Source organism: Gossypium hirsutum, chromosome A07, assembly GCF_007990345.1.
Source record: "Gossypium hirsutum isolate 1008001.06 chromosome A07, Gossypium_hirsutum_v2.1, whole genome shotgun sequence".
In the NCBI taxonomy this organism is placed as follows: Eukaryota; Viridiplantae; Streptophyta; class Magnoliopsida; order Malvales; family Malvaceae; genus Gossypium; species Gossypium hirsutum.
The window spans coordinates 24,195,033-24,217,581 of NC_053430.1; the positions used below are offsets into that span (position 1 = coordinate 24,195,033).

The following is a 22,549-nucleotide window of genomic DNA, read 5'->3' on the forward strand; positions in this document are numbered from 1 at the left end:
GCTAGAATAAGCTTAATCAAGTTACCGGGACTCCAAAAACGTAAAGAACATTAAAAACGGGGCTTGGAATCACTTACTATGGAGCTTGGAAGCTTGAAACAAACCCTAGCTATGGAGAAACCTTGAAATTTCGGTCTAATGAAGAAGATGGACAAAAATTGGCTTTTAATTTTGTTTTTAATTCATTTTAATAACTAAATAACCAAAATGCCCTTAATTAAAAACTATGGTGTTTTATTTTCCTTTAGGTATTTTTGTCCAAACTAGTATAATGGTCTAATTACTATCCAAGGACCTCCACTTTAAAAACCCATTACTCACAAGTACTTAGTACCTTTGTGAACAAGAACACACATTTTACAACTTTTGCAATATAGTCCTAAATATCAAATTGGACCCTCTATCGATAAAATTTCTAAACGAAATTTTCACACAATCATGCAATCATGCCATAGACCTTAAAATGATAATAAAATAAAATTTTCTACCTCGAATTTGTGGTTTCGCAACCACTATTCCGTTTAGGCCCTATTTCGGGATGTTACAATTGAATAGTTAAACTCTCTAATTGTAGTGTTTGGTGAATCGAAGTTTGCAAGAAATTGTTAAGCTAAAACCTCCAAAATGAAAAACGTTAGGATAGACAACTTTTTTCAACAGTTGAATGGGAATAAGATATGTGGAATGACATATCTGACCATGCTTGCTAAAAAATTACTTCTTTTACCACATGCTCTCAAGTGTGCCAAGATATAAGTAGCCTTTATTCCCTTATTTTCACTTCCACCTCTAAAGTCCAAAGTAAATCTAAAAAAAAAAGAAAAACTCCACTTAAATCTACTAAGATCAACATTGTCGCAAGAAATTTTCAATCAAGCCCATTCGTCCTTGAATATTTATGTACTCTTAATTTATTTTCAATTTGCTCATGTAAAATGATTTCTTATGCAACTTTATATTAATTGAAATATGTTACTTGACAAATTTATTCAGAGTGTGACATATTATCACTAAGAGTATAGTTTACTATCATATTGATACACTATTAATATTTTATAAATTTCCACAAGGTTAATATTTGCAATACATGTCAGTTCATGAGGATATTTAGAGTAGCTATCAGGAAAATAGTCTTAGTCAATCCTTGTCAGGAAATTGGGTTCACCTAAATTCTAATGGAGCAATTATACAGGCTTCAGGATGAACCGCCTTAAAATATTTAATTTTATTTTTGTGAATTTTGTTACAAATATGTATACGCTTCAGTGGCTAAGTGTTTTGAATGTGTGTTTGAGGTCTTGGTTTAAGTCCCACTTTCTGAAAAATTCTATCATTTTGATCCTAGCATTTTTTTTGGTGGGTTGGGTTATATTTTATCTTTAGTAAACTTATATTAGAATGAGCTTGCTGGTTCGAGGTGTAAGGAGCTAGTTTGCTGAAGGTCTTGTGTTCAAATCCCCATGTGAGTGTGGATGTTAATTTTTGTTTCGGTTGTCTGATAGAGTGTCAGATTTGGTGGGATTAGGTTGGTTACTAGGGAGTTGGAGGAGTTTAGTAACTTTATTTTTAATTTTTATTTCCTGTTTTCCAAAATTCTCTTCCCTTTTTGACGTCATTTTTTTTTGTTTCTTCTCTTCTTCTTTCTATCTTCTCTATTTCGTTCCTGTTTTCCCCTCATTCTGTTCCATCGATTTTGGCCTCAACTCACGTTTCTCGTTACGTTGGGTATTCTCAGTTTCTTCGTACGATTTTGTAGATAATTCTTGGCAAATTTGAAACTCTTTGGTTGTGTAGTAAAGCTTTGGGGCTACTGTTTCGGGGGTTCTAGTTGTCTCGTGTTTGCTTTTGCGTAAAAAACAAACCAAGTATGTAACGAAAACACAGAAAAATGAGGTTTGGCAAAAGTCGAAAAAGTGGCTTGTCGACTCCACATGGACGTGTGCCTGGTCGTGTGTCGCACAGGGCTGTGTCACAGACGAGTGTGGCTGTATGGGTCTACGGGCTAGGCCAATTTAGGTGTGTGAGCCACACAGACAAGGCCGATTTAGGTGTGTGGGCCAAACGAGTGTAGTGGGCCAAATTTGCCTGGCCCAAACAAACACAAAAGACCAAAACAAAATATAAAATAAATCAATAAACAAAAAGTTTAAAACACAAACAGCCCATTTTAGTGTCCTTTTACAAACCAAATCATTGCAGTCCAAAACCTAAAATTAATACATGACCCTAAACCCAAAATTAAAATCCAAGACCCAAGTCACAAACCCAATACCCCATAGCCCATTTACATGACCCATAGCCCAAAACTAATAAAACTAGTCCAAATTATATCAGCCCAAGTGGCCCAAGATTCAAAAATAAGGCAGAACCCTAGCAATCTGTTTGCGCCGCAGCAGCCCCAGCCTCCGTACCGCCTCCGTACCCTCCAGCAGCTACGCAAGTGCCAGCACAGCCTCCGTACGATGCCAACGCACCCCGTACCTGCGAAGAACAGACAAACCACAGCAGTAGCAAATAGAAAAACAAAGAAAAGTTGTATTTTTTATTTTTTATGTTTTGATCTTTTCGGATTTTGGCTATAAAGCCCTGTGTATTTCGATTGTAAAGTCTCTCTTTTTTTTGGGGATGAGATACGCACACTACAATACATATTCTAAACAGTAGAAAAGAAATCAAAAAAGTTATCTAAATGTGATTTCAAATCTTTCCCTCTTTTCCATCGATTTGCTTGCATTATTTTAGCATAGAAAACGAAAAGGATACTTGAAACAACACCGATGAAAGCCCTCATGTCTCAGGAATATGGTGATTCGGGCTAGGGTTGTTTTCTCTTGCTCTTCGTCGGATTTCGCCTCATTTTTGACAGAATAGTATAGGATTTTAAAGTTTTTTTTTTAAAAAAAAAGGGGGAAAGGAGTACTCTTACCGGATCTTTGTGGGCGAGGCATTCTTCAGCAAGATCTGACCCCCGTTCGTGCTCCGTCAGCCATCAAATTGATGTGGTTTGGGCGGTTGCTTAATGAACCCAAAGACAGTGAAGGGTTCTGTTTCTTTTTTAAAATTAAAAGGTTACTTGTGCTTTGAAAGAAAAGTAAATGGGAATAAGTGTTTCAGCATTAAAATAAGTCTGCGTCTTTTCATTAGGAGTGGGGAATTTTTGCATTAAATCCTTCCTTTTGTGCGAATATTCAATTGCACCTTATTTGTTTGGCCCTTTTTTTAATTTGGCTCTTTAATTCATGCGCGTTTGTAATTTAGTCCGCGTTTTAATGCTGCATTGTGAGGACCGGTATATTTCCAGTTTAGATCCTTCTGCATTATCGCGCCTCGCGCATTGGTCCCTTTTTTTTCATTTGTTCCATTTTCTTAATTTTCCCCTCTTGTTTTAGTTTAATTTTGATTAAGTCCTTTAGTTCATAGCCCTTGTGTGTTCTTAATTAATTATTTTTTTAATTTTAGGTCATGGCTATTCCATTGTTATAAACTGTTTTCTCTTAACAATGTGAACATCATGTTTTATACATTTTAAATATTTGTTTCCTTTATATTATTATATATGTATGTATATATTATAATAGTGTCAATATATTTTTATATGCATATACTGGCTTTTGTCTTTATATATATCCTGGCATTTTTAACGTATTTCTTTATTATTCAAATATGCTTTGCATGTGTTTGACATAGGATTTGAGTTATTTTGGATTTATTTATATTAGTACATGTATTTGATTCATATGTATTATTAAGCATGTATATACATTATTATTTCTATACAAATTTGCATGTACCTTTTTTAATTCATAGGTATACATGTCGATATACTTGTTACTTTAATAGATTTTTTATTTTAAAATACTCTTTGTTTTATGACTTTTTCATTCTCTTTTATGTATGTATACAAAATTATTTTTAGGAACTCCCTTTGATAATTTTAAAGTTTTTGAATATTTCTTTATATTATATGGCTTTTGTGTTTTATATAGCTTATTATTTAAATATTTTGATATGAGGATATATATGTTTTTTAAAAACCAATTTAAAATTATTTATGTATTAATTTTAATCTCATTCTTTTATTAATTTATACGTACATTTTTTTTATAAATTTATTTTGGGCCTCATGTTTTTGTCATGTATTTTTGTATCATGTATTTTTATACCATCATGTATTTTGTTAATTTTAAATAAATTCATGTTTAAAACATTTTACATGCAATTCGATTCAAATTTTCATTCTATAATATCAGTTCCCAAAAATCATATAGCTATCTATAGCTTTCATGCAAATTTGTCAACTTATATAGGTCCATTTACTCGTTGTTATCATTGGATAGCGCATTGGTTTCTAATTGCTATATTATTTTTATGTCTTGTATTGGTTATTCTATAACATACGATGAATATTATTGTGGCATGCTATCATATGTATTGTTTTGCTTGAATGGTTGTTATATTATCATCTTTGTCATTGTATTATTATAGTAATTATTCTCCATGCATTTTTGTAATCGTATTACCTTTTTTGATTAGTCCCGCTTAATTATTAGTTTATTAATGGACCATGTCTCGTATGTACATATTACCCCATTCATCGTTTTCTTTTTTATTTTCGAAATGTGGTTTTATAAAATCTAAATTTTATGATTAATTTTGTTTCATTTCAAAAAATTCATTAATACGTTTTAAGCTAGTTTATAAGTATTCACTTAAAAAATTTTTAAAACGAAGACGAGATTTGATATTTGGCAATCGTGGAATCGTGCCCTAACGTGCTGGGTTGCAATTTCTCGTTTGCTTAAAATAATCAAATATCCCTCCAAAATTTCACGCATGTCTTCTAAAAATCATTTAAAACGAAGCCAATATTCGGTGATTGACAATTCGGGAATCATGCCCTATCGTGCTGGGTTGTGACTTCTCGTTTGCTCAAAACAATCGAATATTCCTTTAGGTTTTCACTCATGTTTATTAAAAATCCTTCAAAACAAAGGATGTTCGATGTTTGGCGATTTGAGAATCGTGCCCTATCGTGCTGGGTTGTGCTTTTTCATTCGCCCTAAACAATCGAAGATCCCTTCGAAGTTTCATTCAGGTTTTCTAAAAACCCTTTAAAACGAAAGAAGTGCTCGATGTTTGGCAATTCGGGGAATAGAGCCCTATCGTGCTGGGTTGCAATCTCCCGTCTGTCCAAAATAATCGAATATCTCTCCGGAATTTCACTCGTATTTTCCCAAAGTGAGGCAATGATCGATGTTTGGGAATTCGAAGAATCGTGCCCTACTGTGCTGGGTTTCGATTTTTCGTTGGACTAAATAGTTGAGCATCCTTTCGTGATTTTCAAATTATAAATTTTTCGGACGTCGAAACAAAAAGATTTTTGACAATCAACTCGGGTTATTCAACTTTTATTAAAATGAGCCACATTTTGAAAAACATTTTTTAGACATAAGGACAGTATTTAATTGATTTGGTACCAATTTTGGGCGTAGTGAGGGTGCTAATCCTTCCTCATGCGTAACCGACTCCCGAGCCCATTTTTCTAAAATTTTCGTAGACCAGAGTCATTGTTTTAGTAAATCGCAAATCTTTTATTAAAATAACCAAAATTTTAGGTGATCCGATCACACCCAAAACAAAAAGATCGGTGGCGACTCCCTTATTCCTGTTTTTTTCAAAAGTCGATTCCCCCGTATTTTCATTAAATTTAAAAACTTTAAATTTTTTTAAATCGAAAGATGGTTTCGACAGCTGGCATGTGGGCCCAAAATTTTAAACTTTTCCCTAGGGTTACGTAAGTCGATTCAATCGACTGTGAGCCTTCCGTAGGGCCGCTAAGGGTAAAATAATCCCTAATGCATGATATCTGCATTCTGATAGCCTGATTTGAGCATTTAGAAATTGATATGTATGATTTGACTGGTTCGTAAACATGTATGCTTTTTATATATATAAGCATGCAAGACATGATAATTTTGTTATATTTGTATATGGGGTGGGATCTGTTTATTGGAGAAAGTATTCTGTGAGGTGATATTTCGCCCTTATTCTGACAGCATAGCTGCAAATTATTCTAATAAGTGTCGTGTGGGTACTATGTGGTGTGTAGGGATGGGTGAGTGTTTTATACCACATATGATGTGCTGGGATGGTGTGTAGAGGATGGGGGTAGGATCTTGCATATTTGTGTTCTGATTATCTAATTCTGACATGATCTAATTCTATTAAAGACTTATGTCCGTATCTGTATCTGTTTTACATATGAAAATTCTAAGTATATTTTAATGTTTATCTCTGTTGGGTTACACATTGGGTTTATGAAAACTTACATCTGTTTGTATGTTCTGTTCAGGTAATCCTTAGACATAGACGGGTCAGTACCACGGAGTCTCAACGGTGACCACTAGTCTGAAAACTACTTTTAATTAGTGATTTATTTACTTTTTTGGTTTTTCTTGAGAGTTTTGTAATTTTTGGACTCTTGGGACTGTTTGATTTTAAATTTTATTTGGTTGTGCTTTGACTTTTATTCTACGATATTTGACAAAAACGATGGTTTTATGCAAACAAATGTTTCTGAAAAGTCAAGCTTGATTTTCAATTATAACGACTTACAAACTTCTGCTGCCAATTTACGTTTTAATTTATGTTTTACTTAAAAGGGCAATATATGACGGTTTCATTAAAGAGAATAATAATAAGTTTTTCCAAAAATGTGGGCTCCTTTAGAATGATAAAATCGAGAAGTTTAACATGAAAGTTTTGTTTCAAAACCTTTTTTCGTAAAATTTCCAGATTCGACCATAATGTCTGGGCCGAGTTTAGGGTGTTACATATAGTGGTATCAAAGTCAGGTTACAAAACTCGGGCTGTGAATTTTGGGTTCAAAATTCTATTTGTAAAAGAACTAGTTTTTTAAACAAAATTTTTTTTTTGAGTTAATATTTGGTACATCGAGTCTCCAGCACCGATCTTGTAAGTACATCTGGACTTAGAAATATTGTAGTTAGAACTATCTGAAACTATACTGAGTTAGCTAAAAAATGTGATTTTTGAAAGATTTTTGAACTTCTGATAAATATTTGAAGCATAAACCGTTTACTAATAAACACTGAAATTGATGCATAAAATTCTATAATGTAGATAAACTGAACTACAATGAGCGCTCGTGGAACTCGCAGTTGTAGTATTTGTGGGCGTGTCGGGCACCGTAGGGGGACTCGAGTCGAGTCTTCCTTTTTGGGCAGTATACCAAATCTAGATAAGAATGATACACGAATTTCACCTACTACCGGAATTGGGTCTCAAAGCCGCTCGGCTAGGGATGACTCATTATCCCAAGCCATGCTGAGAGTTTTAGATAGGGTTGCTGGACCCCATTTTAGATCTGGGGGTCGTGGGTCAGTAACTAAATGACTTTGGCCCAATGGAGTTGAACTATATAGGGGCGTCAGTGGAGTTGCCCTTACTGTGGCTGAATACTGGTTGGAGGCTATCGAGAGAATAATGAACGACATCCACTACACTTTTGAGCAGAAATTAAATGGTGCATTTTTTTGCTTCGTGACGAGGCATGTCAATGATAGTTACTGATCGAAGAGCGTACTCAGCCGGATCGTATTAGTTGGGGGTATTTTAAAACTGTATTCTAGAGAAAGTATGTGGGAGCGAGTTATGTAGATACTCGCAGATGTGAGTTCATGAATCTCACGCAAGGGGATAGGACTGTGGCTGAGTATGAGATCGAATTTCTTAGGTTGAGCTGCTACGCTTGAGGCATGGTGGCATCTGAGTACGAGAAGTGTGTGCATTTCGAGGATAGTTTGAGAGACAGTCTGATGGTTTTGATAGATTCGTAGAGGAAAAGAGAGTTTTCTGGTGGACAAGTCAAATATCACCGAGGAGGTTAGAAGCGTTGAGTGTCAGAACAGATATCATGAGAGATGCAAGAATAAGAGGGATTCAAAGCCCTCTAGTTCTGCTTAGAGGCCTAAGAAACAAGCCAGACTTGATGGGCCTACTAGAGTGGGAGTTCTAGTTGCTCCTACTAGGGTTCAGCCATGCAGCAATTATGGTAGGCGCCATCCAGACAAGTGTTGGAGGAGATTACGGGCTTCTTTGCATTGTGGGTCATTGGAGCATTTGATTAGAGAGTGCTCGCAACATTCTGATCAGATGCAAGCTCTAGGTCCGGGTTTTGTTCAGCCTCAGAGGGCAGTACAGCAGCCACCTAGGGGCCATGGTTTGACTAGAGGTGGTAATGGTTTGGGCAGAGGATAAAGAGCACTGGGCAGATGTGCTAATCAGACTAAGGTGAGGCAGCCTGCACTGGTTTATACTGCTCGACGTTGTGAGGACAGAGACGACCATGATGTGATTACGGGTACATTTTTTTTATTTTTAATACTCATTTTACTACTTTGATAGACATAGGGTCAACACACTAGTATGTAGTTAGTACTGTACCTGGAAACTTAGGGATTACTATTGAGAGTACTTCTGGTGAGATTTTTTTACTATGTCCGTTGGGTCAATCTGATCGGGTTAATAGATTGTATAGGAATGTACCGCTGGAAGTTTAAGGGGTTGTGTTTTTGACAAATCTGATTGAGTTACCGTTTGGAGAGTTCGACTTGATTTTGGGTATGGACTAATTAATAGAGCACCGAGTCAGTTTGGATTGCACGACTAAGTGGGTCATTTTGAGAACTGAGGATGATGTGGAAGTGGTTGTGATTGACAAGCGTAGGGATTACTTATCTAATGTGATCTTCGCTCTAGTAGCCAAAAAACTGGTTTGGAAGATGTGTAAAGCATATCTAGCCTTCGTAAGTGTTTCAGTTTCTGGGGACTCTTCTCTTTGGAATACCAGAATAATGAGGGAATTTTCAGATGTATTTCCTGATCAGCTATCAGGATTACCTCCGAATCAGAAAGTTGAGTTTGACATTTAACTTCTACCGAGTATAGCTCTGGTATCTATCGCTTCATATCGAATGGCACCGAAAGAGTTTACAGAGCTAAAGGCTCAGTTTTAAGAGCTTTTGGATCATGGATTTATTCGTCCTAGTGTGTTTCCATGGAGGACACTAATTTTGCTTGTAAAGAAAAAAGACGGTACCATGAGGATGTGTATTGATTGCCGACAGTCAAAAAAGCTGATTGAAAAGAATAAATACCCACTTCCGAGGATCGATGATTTGTTTGATCAGTTTCGTGGAGCTTCAGTATTCTTGAAAATATATCTTCGTTCCGGCTATCATCAACTTAGGGTTAAGGAAACTGATATCTTTAAGACAGATTTTAGGAGTCGTTATGGGCACTACGAGTTCCTAGTCATGCCCTTTGGTTTGATGAATGCTCCAGCTGCATTCATAGATCTATTGAACTGGGTTTTTCAGTCGTATTTAGATAAGTTCATCATAGATTTTATCGATGATATTCTAGTGTACTCTAAGACCGAGGATGAGCATGATGAGTATCTTAGAGTAGTGTTTCAGATACTTTGAGAGAAACAGCTCTATGCTAAGTTGAGTAAGTGTGAATTCTGGTTAAGAGAAGTAACGTTTCTAGGGCACGTGGTTTCTATTAAGGGGATCCGACTTGATACTAGGAAGATTGAGGTTGTACTTGATTGGAAACAGCCTAATAATATTTCTGAGATCCGGAGTTTTTTGGGTCTTGCAGGTTATTATCGGCGGTTTGTTTAGGGCTTCTTGTTGATTGCAAATCCTCTGATTAAGCTTCTATGTAAAAATGTTCCTTTGTCTAGACTGATGCGCAACAATTAAGTTTTAAAAAACTCAAGTTTGTTTTGACTCAGGCTCCTATTCTGATATATCTTGAATCCAGTAAAGAGTTTGCGGTTTACAGTGATGCTTCGTACATCGATTTGGGATGTGAACTGATGCAAGATGGTAAGGTTGTGGCTTATGTGTCCCAATAACTTAAGTCATACAAGGGGAATTATCTGATGCATGATCTCGAATTAGCTGTCGTGGTGTTCGCTTTAAAGATCTAGAGGCATTACCTGTATGGTGAGAGGTGTGTCATTTACACCGATCACAAGAGCCTCAAGTACTTTCTTACTCAAAAGGAGTTGAATCTCAGGCAGTGTCGATGGATTAAGTTCCTCAAGAATTACGACTATATGATAGAGTATCATCCCGGTATGACCGATGTAGTGGCCGATGCTCTCAATCGTAGAGTAATGTCTGATTTGAGAGCGATATTCACTCGTCTCAGTTTGTTTAATGATGGATGTTTGTTAGTTGAGTTGCAAGTTAAACCGACTTAGATTGATTAAATTCGGGATAAATAGTTAAGGGATGATTCTCTAGTTCTGCAGTTCTGTCAGGCTAAGAGTGGCAGTACATCTAATTTTGGGCTGAATAAGGATGAGGTTCTATTTTCCAAAGACGAGTTTGTGTATTGAATGATTTTGATTTAAGACAATTGATTCTGAGGGAAGCGCATAGTAGTCCATATATTATGCATCCCAGTGGAAATAAGATGTATCGGGATCTATGTAATTGTATTGGTGGCCAAGTCTGAAACGAGAGGTAACATATTTTATTGCTTGTTGTTTGACGTGCCAACAAGTTAAGGCTGAGTATTAGTTGCCTTCGGGTTTGCTCTAACTCGTTAGGATTCCTTTGTAGAAATAAGAACGTGTTACGATGGGCTTCATTAGTAGGTTGCCTTTAATACCTACTAAAAAGGATTCTGTTTAGGTCATCGTAGATCGGTTGACCAAGTCTGCTTATTTTATTCCGGTTCAGATGGATTATTTACTGCAGAAATTGGCCAAGCTCTACATTTCTGAGATTGTAAGACTTCGCGGGGTTCCGATTTCGATAATTTCTGATAGAGATCCTTGTTTCACTTCTAGATTTTGAAAGAAACTTTATGAAACTCTAGGTTCGAGATTGGACTTCAGTACTGCGTTCCATCCTCAAACCGATGGTCAATCTAAGAGTGTGATTCAGATACTGGAAGATATGCTTTGGAGTTGTGTAATTGATTTTCGCGGGAGTTTGGAGGATTTTCTGTCTTTAGTTGAGTTTGCCTACAACAACAATTTTCAGTCTAGCATTCAGATGACACCTTACGAGGCTTTGTATGGTCGTAAATGTTGTACTCCACTGTGTTGGACTGAGTTGGGTGAGCGACGTGTTTTGGGTCCTGGATTGGTCTCCGAGACGGAAGATAAAATCAGGTTGATACGGGATCGTCTTAAGGCAGCTTCTGATAGATAAAAGTCTTATGCAGATCTGAAAAGAAGGCATATCAAATATTATATGGGTGACTTTGTCTTTTTTAAGGTATCTCCGTGGAAGAAGGTTCTGCAGTTCGGACGTAAGGGCAAGTTGAGCCCTAGGTTCATTGGGTCGTATCGAATTCTAAAGCTTATGAGACTAGTCATTTATCAATTAGAGCTACCTTTAGAGTTAGACCGTATCCATGATCTGTTTCACGTCTCTATCTTAAGGCGCTATCGATCTGACCTATCTCATTTTATTTTTGTTGAGGAGATTGAGGTTAGACCGAATTTGACATATGAGGAGGAGCCAGTTTAAATTTTGGATTGAGATGTTAAGATTCTAAAGAGGAAGTCTATTTCATTATTTAAGGTTCTGTGGTGGAATCATGGTACTGAAGAAGCCACGTAGGAACTTGAGGACTTGATGTGTCAATAGTATCTTCACCTATTCGGATCAGGTAAATTTTGAGGTTAAAATTTCTTTTAGGGGTAGAGTTGTAACACCCTAAAATATTTAATTTTATTTTTATGAATTTTGTCACAAATATGTATCTGCTTCAGTGGCTAAGTGTTCTGAATGTGTGTTTGAGGTTTTAGGTTCAAGTCTCACTTTCTGAAAAATTCTGTTATTTTGATCCTGACCTTACCTTTGGTGGGTTGGGTTATATTTATCTTTAGTAAACTTTTATCATAATTGGCTGTTGGTTTGAGTGGTAAGGAGTTAGTTTGCTGAAGGTCTCGTGTTTGAATCCCCGTGTGAGCATGAATGTTAATTTTTGTTTCGATTGTCTAGTAGAGGTTCAGTGGAGTTGGGAGTTTGAGGTAGTTGGATGTGGTTAGTGTATCAGATTTGGTGGGATTAGGCTAGTTAGTAGGTTAGTAGGGAGTTGGAGGAATTAAGTAACTTTATTTTTAATTTTTATTTCCTGTTTTCCAAAATTCTCTTTCCCTTTTGACGTCATTTTTTTTGTTTCTTCCCTTTTTCCATCTGTCTTTTTTGTTTCGTTCATGCTTTTTCCATATTTTGTTCCATCAATTTTGGCTTCAACTCACTTTTCTCGTTGCGTTGAGTATTCTCGATTTCTTCGTGCGGTTTCATAGATAATTCTCGAGAAATTCAAAACTCCTTGATCATGTAGTAAAGCTTCAGTGCTGCCATTTCGTGGGTTTTGGTTGTCTCGGGTTTGCTTTCGCATAAAAACGAACCAGGTGTGTAATGAAAACATGGAGAAACAAGGTTTGACGAAAGCCGAAAAAGTGGTCTATCGACGCCACACAGACGTGTGCCTAGTCATGTGCGAGACATAGTCGTGTAAAGGGCGAGTGTGTGGCCGTGTGGGTCACATGGCCTAGGTCGATTTAGGCGTGTTGGCCACACGAGCATGTGGGCCATAGGTCAGGCCATGTGGGCCACACGGCATGCGAGCCCAAAATTCTAAATCTTTTTTTAAAGTCACATAAGTCAATTCGGTCGACTATGCGTCTTCCGTAAGACTGGTAAGAGCAAAACAGACCCTAATGCATGATATATGTATTCTAATTAATTGATTTGAGCATTTAAAAATTGATATGTATGATTTGACTGATTCGTAATAACATGTATGATATCTATCTATATATATAAGTATGCAAGACATGATAATTCTGTTATATCTGTTATCTGCTATTTGTATCTGTATATGGGGTAGGATCTTTTTATTGGGGAAAGTGTTCTGTAATGGGATATTTAGCCCTTATTCTGGCAGCACAACTGCAAATTATTCTAATAAGTGTCGTGCGAGCACTATGTGGTGTGTAAGGATGGGTGAGTGTTTTATACCACATATAATGTGCTGGGATGGTCGGAGATGGTGTGTAGAGGATGGGGGTAGGATTTTGCATATTTGTGTTTTGATTATCTGATTCTGTTAAGGACTTATATCCGTATCTGTATATGTTCTGCATATGGAAATTCTGAGTATATTTGAATGTCTATCTCTGTTGAGTTACACAATTGGTTTATGAAAACTCATATATGTTTGTCTGTTCTGTTCAGGTAATTCTCAGCCATAAGTGGGTCGATACGAAAGAGTCTCAGTGGTGACCACTAGTCTGAAAACTACTTTTAATTAGTGATTTATTTACTTTTTCTGGTTTTTTTAAAGTTTTATAATTTTTGGACTCTCGAGACTGTTTGATTTTAATTTTGGTTTGGAAGTGCTTTGACTTTTATTCTGCGATATTTAACGAAAATAACGGTTTTACGCAAACAAATGTTTTTGAAAACTTAAGCTTGATTTTCCACTATAACGACTTACAAATTTCCGCTGCCAATTTACGTTTTAATTAATGTTTTACTTAAAAAGGCAATAAATGACGGTTTCATTAAAGAGAATAATAATAAGTTTTTCTAAAAATGTGGATTCCTTTAGAATGATAAAATTGAAAAGTTTAACATGAAAGTTTTGTTTCAAAACCCTTTTTTGTAACATTTCCAAATTCGGCCATAACGTTTGGGTTGGGTGTGGGGTGTTACACAGGATTAGGAGGTGCTGAGGGAATGGTGCGTAATAGGGTAGGTGAGTGGATTTTTAGGTATAACAGATATGTGGGAAAATGCTCGGCTTTTGATGAGAAATTATGAGGCATCTTGGATGGTTTGATTCTTCTCCAATGACAAGGCTACAACAAGATAATGATTCGTTTTGATAGTTTACAGATGATTAAAGGCATCCAAGATAGCTCATTATTATATTCAAACTCTGCATTGATTAGACGAATTCATCAGACTTTATTGAAAGTTTAGCATTAGAGAATAAGACATATTTCTATAGAGAAAAATCAAGTTGTTGATTGCTTAGTCAAATTGTTGCTCAACAAGAAGGATAATCTGGAAGTTTTTGACAATATGCCATGAGAAGTCTTAGATCTCATGCATTTCGATATAGTAGATGGTATTTTTGATCAGTTAATTTAAATGTAATCCCTTTTCTTTTCACCAAAAAAATATATTTGCAAATAAGGAACTTAAGAAAATTTGTTTATTTAAAATCACTAATTAATTTCCATAATGGACGTTTTAATTCCTTGGTAATAGTGTTTTATTTCAATAATTTCACCCGATAAATACTAAAGTACTATAAATAAATAAATACTTAACAATAAAATGCGTCATGCCCTTATTTTTCATTTTACACATATTAATTTTCAGCTATCAGTTAAGGTTTACAAACACTTTTAAATAAACAGTTAATAGAATCAGTTTGTCAAGTTAGTTAATAGAATCAATTAGTCAAACTAGCCAGTGCAATCAATAATCAACTATCAACCAATTGCCAAACAGGACATTAGTTTTTAATTATGAGTTGATTGTGCCTTTTAAAAACTATAATCAGAGTTTGAAGCATTCTCTAGCAAAGTTGCAAATAGCCAAAGAAGTTATTTGTTTAAAGGTTCTCTCTCTCTCTTTCAATGAGAATGGTTTTTTTTTTCTTTCAAACAACAAGCATAAAAAGTTTAAAGGATCATTTCAATTAAAATAAATCAGAACAATATCTAAAATGAAACCTTTACTAGTTGTTATTATTTTTAGGGATTTTTTTATAACATATTTGGGTTTAGAAGTTTAGAAGAAAAATTTTATTAGGGTAAACTATACAAATAGTCACTTTTGTTTGCCTCATATTACATTTTAGTCACTTATGTTTGAAATGTTACGGTTTAGTCACTTATGTTATCGTTTTGTTACAAAGTGGTCACTCTACCATTACCTCCTTAACGGCTGTCCTATATGACAATCCAAATGTGTTTTAAATGACAACTTGGATGTCCTACGTAGCAGTCCAAATTAAATTTATTTAATTAAAAACCTATTGTCATCCTAGCAACTAGGCATCCAAGTTGGCATTTAAAACCCATTTGGATTGCCACGTAGAATTGTCGTTAGGGAGGAAACGAAGTTTAACAGTAGAGTGACTACTTCGTAATAAAACCATAACGTGACTAAAATGTAACATTTCAAACATAAGTGACTAAAATGTAATCTGAGGCAAACAAAAGTGACTATTTTTGTAGTTTACCCATTTTATTAATGTCATATTTTAGCAACTTACCATGACTTTGCATATTAAAGGCCTGATTTAGTTGTTTCTTCTTTAAACCAAAGAGACAATAGAGATTTATGTATTCATGTTGCCTACTTATATATTTTTTATGACAAATTCATCACCATACGCAATCGATATAACATTTTTTCCTCATTCAACAATATGTGAAGAGATGGTAATTTGAGGCTTAGGTTTAAATAAAAATAAAGAAGTTGCAAATATTCAATTAAATTTTGAATTCCATAAATTGCATCAGATTTTTATTTTTTCACGTTTACATTGAGTAACTTCATATCTTTAGATATTGAAAATAATATGTTTAGATTTAAGGTAATAACCCTATTTCTTGCTTTGATTTATGAAATTATTTATATTAATGATTATATTGTTTGAATACTATATAATCAAACAAGAAATAGTATATTTTTACAAGTCTTTTCTCACAAAAATATATTTGTAATCATTATAATTGTCACATTCGAAGGACATTTTCACTTCAATTTTTCCTAATAATCTAACGGAAGCCAAATTGGTTTAAACATTAGGAACATGAAGCATCTCACTTAAGTTAATGTTTTTCAAGTTGTAGGTTTGAACAAAACCTTGCATTTTTCAAAAAATCTTGAAATACCATTTGACTCAAAATGAACTTAACTTAAGCCAAACGAGATGGATCGAACTACACAAAGACTATGATTACACAATAGAATACCATCCAGAGAAAACAACATTGTAGTAGACGCCCTAAGCAGGAAGCCAAAAATTAAACTAAGAACAATGTTTGCAAGATTGAGCCTTTTACGATGATGGATGCATCCTAGCCAAATTACAAGTTAACCTGACTTTGGAAGAGAAAATAAGAACCAAACAACCCTTGGATATTGAGTTATTATCGCACATAAAAAGGGTGGAAGATGGATTGACAGAAGACTTCTTAATCGATGAAAGAGGAGTCTTTTGCTTCAGAAAAAGATTCTGTGTCCCGAACAATCCAAAATTGAAACAATAGATACTTCGAGAAGCCCATAATAGCCTATACTTTATGCATCCCGAAAGTAATAAAATGTACCAAGACTTGAAAGAATTATATTGGTTTCCAGGATTAAAAAGAGACGTGACAAATTTAGTGGCAAAGTGCTTGACATGCCAACAACTAAAAACAAAACATCAATTTCTGTCGAGGTTGCTACAAACAATCAAAATTCCACAATGGAAGTGGGAAAGAATAACAATGGATTCCGTAAGTGGGTTACCTTTAACTCCTACAAAAAATGACTTAGTATGGGTGATTGTGGATCGACTCACCAAATCAGCCCATTTCATTCTAGTTCAAACCGATTACCCTTTATCAAATTTAGCAAAGTTGTATATTACAAAGATTATTAAACTACATGGAGTACCGATTTCAATTATATCATATCGATGTCCTTGTTTCACCTCGAAGTTTTGGAAGAAACTACACAAAGCATTGGGAACAAAACTCAACTCTAGCACAACATTCCACCTACAAACCGATGGGCAATTCGAAAGAACTATCCAAGTTCTGGAAAGCATGTTAAGAAGTTGTGTCATTAAATTTCGAGGCAGTTGGGAGGAATTTTTATCACTTATTAAACTCACTTACAACAACAGTTTCCAAGTGAGCATAAATATGGCACCTTACCAAGCACTATAATAGAGAAAGTGCCGCACACTCTTGTGTTGGACAGAATTGAAAGAAAGAAAAATAATGGGTCCTGAATTGGTACAAGAAAATAAAGATAAAATTCGTCTGATTCAAGAAAGATTAAAAATGGCCTTGGATCAGCAATAATTCTATGTCGACCTAAAAAGAAAAGATATAAAATTAAATGTGGGAGAACAAGTCTTCTTAAAAGTTTTGTCTTGGAAAAAGGTTCTAAGGTTCTGTAGAAAAGGGAAACTAAGACCTCATTTTATTGGTCCTTATCAAGTACAGAAGTGGATTAGCCCAGTGGCTTACAAACTTGAATGACCTCCTGAGTTAGATCGAATCCACAATGTGTTCCATAAGTCAATGTTACGGCGCTATTGTTCTGATCCTTCCTATATCGTTCTGTTAAAGAAATCGAGTTCCGATTGGATTTATCTTTTAAAGAGGAACCAATTAGAATAATAGATAGAGATGTTAAAACTCTAAGAAATAAGAAAATTCCTCTGATTAAGGTTTTCTGGAAAAACCATGGAACAAAAGAAGCAACATAGAAACCTGAGGAGTTGATTCGTCAACAATATACTCACTTATTTAGATAAGGTAAGTTAAAATTCAAGAATGAATTTTTTTAAGGGAAGGAGATTTGTCACATCCTAAAATTAGGACTAGAAGAAATAGGAATTAAATATGGATTTTTATTTCTTTAAAACTAAAGGTAAGAGAATTTATAATGCCTTAAAAATTATTTTTGTTAAAAAAACTAACCAGAATGAGTTTGCTGGTTCAGTGGTAAAGTTTTTACTTACACATAGGTCCCAAGTTTGAAATTCCTAGTGCACATTTTAACCAAAATATTTTATTTTCTTATTTTTACCCCATAAAAGTGCCAAAATTTCAAAATAGCCCAGCCCAAAACTATTTTTTTTAATTTAGTCTTTAATTTAAAGTAGTCCTATTTCTACATGAATTCCTAAAACCTATTTCAATTAGGGAAAAAAAGTTTTATAAATAGTCAATCTTTTCAAACCCTGGAATTTTTATCCACAAAATTTTTCAAGAAAAACTCTCAAAGTTCTTTCTTTTCTCCTCCATTGCCGAATCAATTTTCAATCGAGGATTTCAAAGATTTTCAAAACCGCCCCTCTCCTTCCAATAGATCGTCGATCTTCTCATCCAAATTAAGGTTTTAGTGTTTTTAAATTAGGTGTGGGATCTAAACTTAACTCATTATGTATGATTAATTGTAGTGTTAAAAAGTAAGTAGTCTGTACACGAACCATCTCGCATGCGAACCCCCTTGCATGTGAACCTCTATATGCGAAACCCCTTGCATGTGGAACCCTATATACGAACCCATTTATATGTGAAACCCCTATAGGCGAGCCCCTGCACGCGAACCCCTATAGTGAGCCCTTAAATGCAAACCCATGTATGCGAACCCCTGTATGTGCGAACCCTATAAATGAGAACCCTAAGTGCGAGCCCTTATGTAAACTGTTATATATGCGAACTCCACTAGGTGAACTATAGTAGATATATGCGAACCCTATTGTGAACCCATATGCAAAACCTTATAGGAATCAATATGCGATCCTTTATTATATTTATGCGAACCCTATATGAAATATACATGCGAACCCTATCCGGTTGTCATACAAACCTTATATGTTATTTATGTGAACCTTTCATGAGTAAAATATGAACCCAATATGTATGTGTGAACCCTACATGTTGTGATATGCGAACCCTATATGTGTATATGCAAACCCATATGTGCGAATCCTACTTGTGGACCTGAATTGTTGTGTTAGCCGGACTAGGCCTGTTAAATTCACATAAAAATATTGTATATGTGAAACTATTTTTAGTTCCATAAATTAACTGTATATGTGAAATTGATGTGAATGAATGCATGAACACATGCCATTAAATGATGGTATAAGATATTGAATATAGTATCGATTGATGATAAATAGCATAATATGTTAAAGTATATGTGCATAATTACCTGAAATTGGGGCTCATTTATTATCATTTTAAAGTTTCCATTAAAAGTTTTCCTTAATCATTTTTGGGGTTGTAATTATAATTATTTCTTTCTTTTAAATCTTAAGTTTGGGATTGTTTAGCTTACTATTTCTAAACATGATACCTAGTTAATACTCTGATATCTGCATGCTATTTGGTTTAGAAAACTACTATTCTTAATAATGTTTTTCGTTGCTTTACAAAATACCATAATTTTTTAAAAGTCTTTTTAATTTTAACCATATTTCAAAACTTCACATTAATAATATTGTAATTGAATTGCTAAGTAAAGCCGATTTAATTAATGGATGTTTTCCTTTAAAATAGAAGAGCAATTTTCATATAATCCAACTCAAAGCAAAAAAATGGCTTTACAAGATCACTTCGATGATCAATGTAACACCTTCGACTTAGCTGAAACTCTTAGGCCGGTCGATAATCAATGTAACACCTTCGACTTAGCTGAAACTCTTAGGCCGGGTCGGGAGTGTTACAGATTTTTTTAGGTGTGTTGAGAGTGAAAATGAGCCATGATATATATAGGAGTTTCACTGGCTAAAAAAAGTAAACGTAAGTAGATTGAATTAGCTAAAAATAGTTTGAAAACAGATCTAACAATAGATTGTAATAAAAAAATACTGAACAAACTCAAAAGGAGGTGAGAGGAGAAAGATTTTTGGGGTGTGTTGAGAGTGAAAATGAGCCATGGCATATCTAGGAGGGCTAAAAATAGTAAAGGTAAGTGCATTATATTAACTAAAAATAGTTGAATGAATTTGTAATTAACTGAAAATAACTTCAATTGATGTACATTACCCTAGCCTTTTGGGGCCAATGCACAAATCTACCTTTTTAAATTGGTTCTTATTAATCTAATGAAATATGATGGCTTATAAACAAAAGTATTTTTGTGCGAATTTTGTAATGTGAAGCATAGGAAGTATGGTGATTGAAGGGTTGGTAATGGTTTGGGCTTAAGGAAGAGTGAGTTGTGCGTCGATCTAGTGTTTGGGGTTGTTAGTGAATGTTGTCATTCAAGTTTCATGTTTTATCTGGTGTTTTATTGATGTTGTTATGAACAAGATTGTGGTGATGGGAAGTTGGTTTTCTACATATTTTATTAATATGAACATAGGAAAGAAAAAGGCATAGTAAGAATGATAGAAGAAGTAGAAAAGAAGAGAAAATTACAAGGGAAGAGAGAAAAGGCAAGCAATAGGAATAACATAGTTTGGTATGAATAATTGATGTAACATCTCAGTGTGATTAGACGAATAATGGGGGATATAAACGTGGCATTATCTGAGTCAACGACACACTAAGGCCAACAACTTGACCAAATAAAAAAGGCCAACAACGGCATCAAACAGATAAGCATGAAATGGACTTCAGTGATCCTGTATTCCTGATTGCAACTTTGAACCATATCCATTATAATGAATAATGATGATCAGTTTGAAACTTTTTTCTTATATGTTGCCACAATATGAACAGATACATAAAATATATATATATGATCAACGTTGAACACATCTTTCACATGCTAAACTGTTTGGTTGATTCATTCATTAATTAATTAAGTTGCAGCAGACGCCCATGCCTTAATTAATTGTTACTTTTCACATTTAACAACTTCTTTTTTAGATTTGTCTTGTTTGGTCAATTTTGATAAACCAAATTTACTTTCACTTTTCTTAACTATTTCTTGGTAATTACTACATCATCTTTACCTAACCAAATTGAAAATTTGAAAAATGTTACACACACGGAGAATGCATTGCTTTTAGGCATAAATTATGATATATACAGTAATACTAGTAGGTAAAAGCATCATGGAGGTCCATGTATTATAAGTTAGATTGTATTTTGTCTTCTTTATTCAAAAAATGGGTAAATCTTTGCACATTAGATCAAAGAGTAAATTGATCTTTTTGTTAACAATTTCATCCACTTTTACTATTAAGTGATGATTTGGTTACTTGAATTAGTCCCTCCATGTCAAAAATTCCTTTCATTTCATTGTTTGTTAAAAATTCCCTTCATTTTGCTTGAATTAGCCTCTTCATATCAGCATGAGGTACATGTGGTACGCCACATGTCATTGTCTAGTTGCTTCGTCAGTCTCACTAGCACTTTATAGTAGAAATAGATGAAACTTATAACTTAAAGACTAGTTTGCTCTTTGATTTAATGTATAAGGATTAATTTACTCATTCTTTGGGTAGAGAAGGTAAAATGCAATCTAACTCTTAGGACAAGAGTATCCATAGTACTTTTATAAATTCTAGTGCTTTTATATAAGATTCTCTTTTCTTGCTGCCCTCTAATTTGCTTCTTAGTATTATTAATACATTACACTTGTCTAGTTATCGATACTCATTTTTAATATTCTTATTGAGTTTGTGTCATGCTTCAATCGGGTCTCACTTCAATGGAGATTTACCAAAAGTCTCTTATTTTTACAAAGCAATGGCTCTTACTTTGAAGGTAATTTTATATTTTCATATAAAATTTAAAAAATATTTGCACATAGTGGGATCCAAACATAAAACATTATAATTGTTAATAACTCAATTGCAGCATTTCGACCAAAGCTATATTTGGTTGTTATGTCAACTTTTAAAATTTTACATAAATTTCTCACATGTCTAGTTAAACCGGTTGACTTACAAACCGTTATAAATTGATTGAACCAAATTAAAAAACCAAATGAACCGATGACAGAATTGAATTTTATGATTTTTAATATCTTTTTATTTTTATGAATTCTTAATATTTTATTTTATTTAAACATGATGGATCCAATTCATTGCATTTCATTAACCAGTTAAAGATGACTAAAAACATAATTTTAAATACCCAATTATAACCTTTTGAAATTAAATAACAAATACAAAAGCTTTCATATAATTGAGTGAACAAACATATAATTTAAACTTTAAAATATTAGACAAACCTTCCAGCCAGGTCCTCATAAACATATTCAATTACTAAGATACCCTTTTAACTTTGCTGCTAAGGTTTTTACTATTAATTATAGGTAACATTTTAAAAGATAAAAAAGTCAACAACGTCTGTAGTTCTGTGAGAAAAAAAATTTATTTATATGTACTATTATATTTTTTATTGGATTAGAATCAAGAGTGAATAGAATATTAATTCAAAATTATATATTTAAAAAACAGTTTTTTTAAAAAATAACAAATATTATAATCATGTGTTTTTATTTTTTATCTTTTATATAAAATTTAAAAAATAATTTAACCTTAAAATAAATCCAGAAAAAAAATTCGAACAAAAGATGTCAATTTTATCATAATATTTTGGCATTCCATAATTGATTATAAATCGATTACAATTTTTAATAATTAAATTTTACCATATCAACTTTATTGGCACACATATCTAGATATAACAATTTAATCCACATGACAAACTCAAAAGTTTCCTAGCTAGAAGTTCCCAATTGCTTAAACTTGCGGATAGATGCTTTGTTTTAGG

At 34.0% G+C, this 22,549-nt stretch overlaps 1 long non-coding RNA gene across 1 annotated transcript; it reads right to left on the reverse strand.

Moving 5' to 3' along the window:
- Positions 1-2,121: 2,121 nt before the first annotated feature.
- Positions 2,122-3,203, reverse strand: LOC107953175 (uncharacterized). The gene is made up of 2 exons (XR_001699108.2): positions 2,927-3,203; positions 2,122-2,481 (listed from the first exon to the last, which is right to left on the reverse strand). It is a non-coding gene; the product is annotated as an uncharacterized lncRNA (long non-coding RNA).
- Between the last annotated feature and the right edge of the window lie 19,346 nt (positions 3,204-22,549).